Raw genomic sequence first — 6,449 nt, 5'->3', positions numbered from 1 at the left:
GTTGCCGTGCAGGTAGATGTGTGAAGCGTGTGAAGTCCAAGCAGCAAGATGGACGCGAGGATGTAACTAATTCCACCATTCATTCCTCGCCGGACAACCGACGCTTTGAACTCAGCGCTCACGAGCGGCCACAACGCCGGGAGCTTTTGAAGATCTCGACAAAGACTACAAAGAGTTCAGCTAAGTCAAATGATTCAGCAAAGCTGAAATTTGGTCTGTTAAATATTAGATCGCTTGCTCCAAAAGCTTTACTTGTTGATAACATTATTCGTGATTATAAACTTAACTGTATGGGTCTTTGTGAAACGTGGTTACGCCCGGATGAGCACTTAGCGCTAAATTATGCCTCTCCCCCAGACTACGAGAGTAGTCATATAGCACGCACACTGAAAAGGGGTGGTGGTGTTGCGCTAATCTCTGAAAAATCGCTCAAATTTAATACACGTACCTCTAATAATTACAAAACGTTTGAGGCTCTTGTGATGCGGTCCCCTCAATTGTCAATTGATGTAATAACTATCTATCGTGCACCTGGGCCATACACAACTTTCTTAGACGAATTTGCTGAACTTTTGTCTGAACTAGTAACCTATGCAGACAAAATTATAATTATGGGAGACTTTAACATTCATATGAACTCCCCACACAGTTCACTTACTATTGCGTTTAGTTCTCTAATCGATGCATTTGGTTTTACTCAACTGGTTGACTTGCCAACCCATAAAAATGGGAACACGCTAGACTTGATTCTGACTCGAGGAGTTTTAACCTCAAACATTATGGTGCTACCGTGTACTACTGTTATCTCTGATCATTATTTAGTGACATTTGAGGTGCTAACTAAATGTAGAGTTAATAAAGCTGAGGGATCTAGCGGACGCAATATAAGCACTGGCACAGTTTCTGAGCTCTTTGAACTCCTTCCTGGAGCAGTTGCGTCCTTTCCTAAATACAATGGCTCGATTGACTCACTCATGAATGAGTTCAATACCACCCTGACTAGTGTGCTGGATTCAATAGCGCCCATAAAACTAAAATCACGTCCTAAAAGACGCACACCTTGGTTTACTGATGAAACTAGAACCCTTAAAAAAGAATGCAGGAAATGGGAGAGAAAATGGCGCGCTACCAAGCTTGAGGTTTTCCATCAAACCTGGTGTGACAGCTTGTTAAAGTATAAAGCGGCCCTTGCCTCTGCAAAATCGGCCTACCTTTCGAAGGTGATTGCGTCTCAAAAGAACAACCCCAAAGCCCTTTTTGACACTGTAGCATCGCTTACAAGGCAACAGCCTATCGCAGACAGTTCGACACACTCTGCTCAGGACTTAATGGTCTTCTTCACTAAGAAGATTCAATGCATACAGGAAGAAATTGCAAAAGATATTGTTAGTACCACACGTATTAAAGGACTGAAATTTACAGATGCACGACAGGGTGGCTGCCCTGGGAAAATGGCCGGTTTTAGTGAACTGTCACTTGATGATCTCAAACAAGTGGTGAATGCGGCCAAACCGACAACTTGCCAGTTCGACCCGCTCCCAGGTTCACTTATTAAAAGTCTTTTTAGCGTCCTTGGGCCTTCAGTTCTAAATATTATAAATACATCACTCTCCTCAGGTGTAGTTCCAGCAGCTTTTAAGTCCGCCGTCATTAAACCCACACTGAAACGACCCAACCTTGATCCAGAAATATTAAGTAATTACAGACCTGTGTCAAACATACCTTTCCTCTCTAAAGTACTCGAAAGAGTAGTGGCACAGCAGCTGAATGCTTTCATATCGGAGAATAACCTTTTTGAATCCATGCAATCAGGATTCAGGGCTAACCACTCTACTGAGACAGCTCTGATCAAGGTAACAAATGATCTCCTAATGTCAATGGATTCTGGCGCTTCATCACTTTTGCTGCTGCTGGATCTTAGTGCTGCTTTTGACACAGTGCGCCACAATATCCTACTAGAACGGTTGGAAAAATGGATTGGTCTCTCAGGAGCTGTCCTCTCGTGGTTCAAATCCTACCTCTCAGATAGGACACACTGTGTTAAATATGGTGAAACGACATCTGAGCCCTTTAATGTTACCTGCGGTGTTCCGCAGGGTTCAGTGCTCGGCCCCCTACTTTTCAACATTTACATGCTTCCGTTAGGTGATATTATTCGCAAGTACAATATCAGCTTCCATTGCTATGCAGACGACACTCAACTATATCTTCCGTTGGAGGAATCTTCCACACTAAACTGTGGAAATTTGGAGGCCTGTCTCACTGAGATAAAAGAGTGGATGTCACTCAACTTCTTTCGTCTTAACTCTGAAAAGACTGAAATGTTAGTCATTGGTCCTTCTAAATGCCGGGACTTATTCTCAAAAACTGCTGTGAACATTGACAAATGTCACATCACACAGAGTGACTCAGTTAAAAATTTAGGTGTCATATTTGACCCTGATCTATCCTTTGAGATGCATGTAAAGCAAATTACTAGAACTGCCTTCTTCCATCTTCGCAACATTGCTAAAATCCGTTCAATACTGTCTCAGTCTGATGCGGAAACAATAATTCATGCATTTGTTACCTCCCGTCTCGATTACTGCAATGCACTACTCTCCGGTCTCCCGAAGTCCAGAATCAAGTCTCTTCAGCTAGTACAAAATGCCGCAGCGAGGCTCTTAACCAGGACAAAAAAGTACGATCACATAACACCGATTTTGGCTAACCTGCATTGGCTCCCAGTTAGCCAAAGATGTGACTTCAAAGTTCTCTTAGTATTGTACAAAATCATACATGGACTTGCTCCCTCTTATCTTTCAGATCTGATCTGCCACTATGTCCCGGGCCGAAGCCTACGATCTGAGAGTGCTGGTCTTCTGATGATCCCGAGAGCAAAGAAGTCTTCTGCTGGTTCGAGAGCGTTCTCCATCCGGGCACCGGTGCTGTGGAATGCTCTTCCCCCTGAGATTCGATCTGCAACCTCAGTGGAAATGTTTAAATCTAAACTTAAAACTCACTTCTACTCCATTGCATACGAATAACCTACTCCTCTTGTCGGTTGAAAATAGTTTGTGTAATATAGTGTAACAATCTGTGAAGCCCTTTGAGACTCTTCGTGATTTAGGGCTATACAAATAAAAATGACTTGACTTGACTTGACTTGACTTGTTTAGTCCGTATATTTAAGACGGCTTTATCCTGAAATTTAAGCTATCTTTGTTGGAAATTTAAGTTTTATCCCTAAAGTCAAACTAGCCTTGGCTTGAAAGTTAAACTAGTTTGTGCTGAATTTTAAGATAGTTTTGTCTCGAAAGTTTGCCTGTAACCTTAAAGTTAAACTATTTTAGTCCTGAAATTTGAGCTACTTTAGTCCTGAAATTTTAACTACAAGTAGTTTAAGTCCTGAAATTTGAGCTACTTTAGTCCTGAAATTTTAACTAGTTTTAGTCCTGAAATCTGAGCTACTTTAGTCCTGACATTCCAACTAGTTTTGTTCAAAAGTTAAACTACCTTAATCCTGAGATTTAAGATAACTTTTCCCTAAAAGTCAAGCTAGATTTGTTCTTAAACTTGAGACTATTTCGTTTAGCGATTTTGGTCTCAAAAGTTAAGCGAGCTTTGACAGGTACGACAGCTTTTTCCCTGTATTTGTGCTAGCTTCGTCCCAAAAGTTAAGCTTGCCTTTACCTGAAAGTAAAGTGAATTTTGTTTTGGGAAAATTAAGCCAGCCTGAAGTTAAGGTAGCCTTGTTTCAAAAGTTAAGCACAATTTGTTCCAAGGGTTAAGCTAGTTTTGCCCCAAAGTTAAGCTAAAATTGTTTTCATCTTGCAAAATGTGAATATTTTATTTTCTAAGGTATTATATCACTATTTTGAATTATTTTTCCAAGTCTGGAGAATTTTTTTGGACTGATGCAACTGCAAACTTTTTTCATCCCACTCGTCTTTTTCTCCATATCGCCGGGAGACATTTTGGCTGCTGCCAAAAATCTTTTCAGCCTTTCACTTTTGTTGTTTATCAAAGTTTGGAGTATTCTATGTCACAACTTTCTGGCTGTGTTGCGTTTGAGGTGGCTTAGAAACGTATTACTAGGGAATTTTATCTCACAAATAATAATTTCATTCAATTCCAAATGACTGTGGTATTTTTATTGTAATTTGTGTTGCTTCATAAAACGACTCGGAATGAAATTAATTTTCTGAACTGTATTTTATTTTCTGCAGCTGATTTGCATAATTGCAAGCATCGTTCCTTATAATTCAATTAATTGCAAAGATGATTTTATAATGCGCTCCGAATATGAGGCTGAATCTCGGCAATAAGCTTATTTCCAACACTCCGCTAAAATAAAGGGCAGACATGACCAATCGATCCTAAGGACGGAGCATTAAAAGGATGTTCCTTAAAACGACATTCTATTAAGATTTCTTTTTTTTTTTTTAACTATGAAAGGTGTGGTCTTATACTAAATTTAAAGGTAATAAAGAACTAAATTGAGCTCAGGAGGCAGGGCTAAAGGACAGACATGATCAATCGATCCAAAGGATGTTCCTCAAAATAACATTCTATAAAGATTTTATTGTCTTATTTAATATGAAAAGTGCGATTTTACACATTCAATTTAAAAATAATTAAATAACAGTGATTATAGCTATTGTCTGGGTTGAGCAAAGGAGGCGGGGCAAAGAATAGGCATGACCAATCGATCCTAAGGATAGAGTAATCAAATAGAGTTGCTTAAAACAACATTACATAAAGATTATTTCACTATGAAAAGTGTGTTCTTGTATTAAAAGTAATAATGAAAAGCATGTACTGTGAAATACTGGGGAAGAGAATGATACCTTTCCTCCCAAGGCAATGTTCCAGCCTGACAATAACCCCAAATACATCTCTAAGATAACCGAGGGTTTCCTAAGGGAAAAGAGAATGGACTGGCCAAGCATGTCTCCAGTTCTAAATCCAATAGAACATCTTTGGGCATCCTCAAAAGGAAGGTGGAGAAGCACAAGATCTCGATTATCATGGAGGAGTGGAAAAGCATTCCAGTGGCAATTTGTGAGGCTCTGGTGAAATCCACGGCTAGGAGAATTAAAGTGGTTCTTCAAAATAATGGTGGCCAAATAAAATATTGAACTTCAGGAACTTTTACTTAAGGGTGTACTCACTCTTGTTACCGGGGTTTTAGCTACTAATAGCTCTATTTTGAGTTTGTTTGAGGGGGAAAAATGTACCCGTATATAAACTTTACACAGACTACATTTTAAAACAAAAACAAAACAACAACTGTCAAGGTTGACCAACGGAGGCGGGTCTAAAAGACAGACATGACTTATCAATCTTAAAAATTGGGCACTAAAAATAGTTTCTTGTTATTTTATTTTCGAAAGTATGATGTTTTTGAATCAAAAAAAGGCATTAATATTTTTATATATGTGCAAACATAAAAGTGTTTTTTTTTAATGTTTTTCTATTTATGTATTCATTTTTATTCAAGCTTGGCAATAAAGACGCCACCAGCGCATCAAGCAGCTGTGGCCCCTCATGGAAGGAAGTGTTTCTTTTCCGCAAATTTGTTTCCTCCACGCCCCCCCTCCCCCCTCCATGAATGGCGCCTTTCACGAAAGTAGCCCCCAGTCAGCGGGCGCTGCCACGCCATTTTGCCACACTGCTTGGCATACAGAAAAAAAAGCCACCTGCACACACTTGCCGCAAAACAGACGGGCATCTTCTGGTCCGCCTCATGCCCGCTGGGGGGCCTTTGCTAATAGGAGATGCTTTTAGTCGTCTTGTGCCTGGTGGAAATGGAGGGCCCAAAAAAATGACTTCACTTCCATTGAAAACAAGAGAAAAAAACTATAAAATATTATTCTAAATTTAAATGTTAATACATTTATATTGAAACAGCAATATCTCTAAATATATGTGAATACATTGAAAAAAGAATAAATTCGAATGAAAAACAGCAGTATGTTAATAAATCTAAATGTAAAAACTTGTAATATAAAAAGCAATAAATAAATGAATGCAAAGGAAATTAGACTTGAATGGAAATAAAAATAGAAAAAGATATATTGACACATGAATAAATAAGAATAAAAGCCGAAGTACATACATTTATCTGAAATAAATATGAATAAATTGGAATAGAAACAGAAATATGTGTAAATGAAATAATTAGGAATCAATGGAAATAAAAACAGCAGTATACAAATATATAGCAATACATTTACTTCAAATGAATTAGAAAAAAGAGAAATACATAAATATATCTAAATACATTGGAGTAAAAACATTTTATATATATATATATATATATATATATATATATATATATATAGTTAAATGTGAATACTTTGGAAAAACAGCAATATCTACTAATATTTTAAAAATAGTCAATTAAAATAAAAAACAGTAAAAAAATACATCTAAATGAAATTAAATTTATAATAATCTGAATACAT

This window comes from Urocampus carinirostris, chromosome 17 (assembly GCF_059441175.1).
Source record: "Urocampus carinirostris isolate Australia breed hairy pipefish chromosome 17, RoL_Ucar_1.0, whole genome shotgun sequence".
In the NCBI taxonomy this organism is placed as follows: Eukaryota; Metazoa; Chordata; class Actinopteri; order Syngnathiformes; family Syngnathidae; genus Urocampus; species Urocampus carinirostris.
This window is presented reverse-complemented; position numbering follows the sequence as displayed.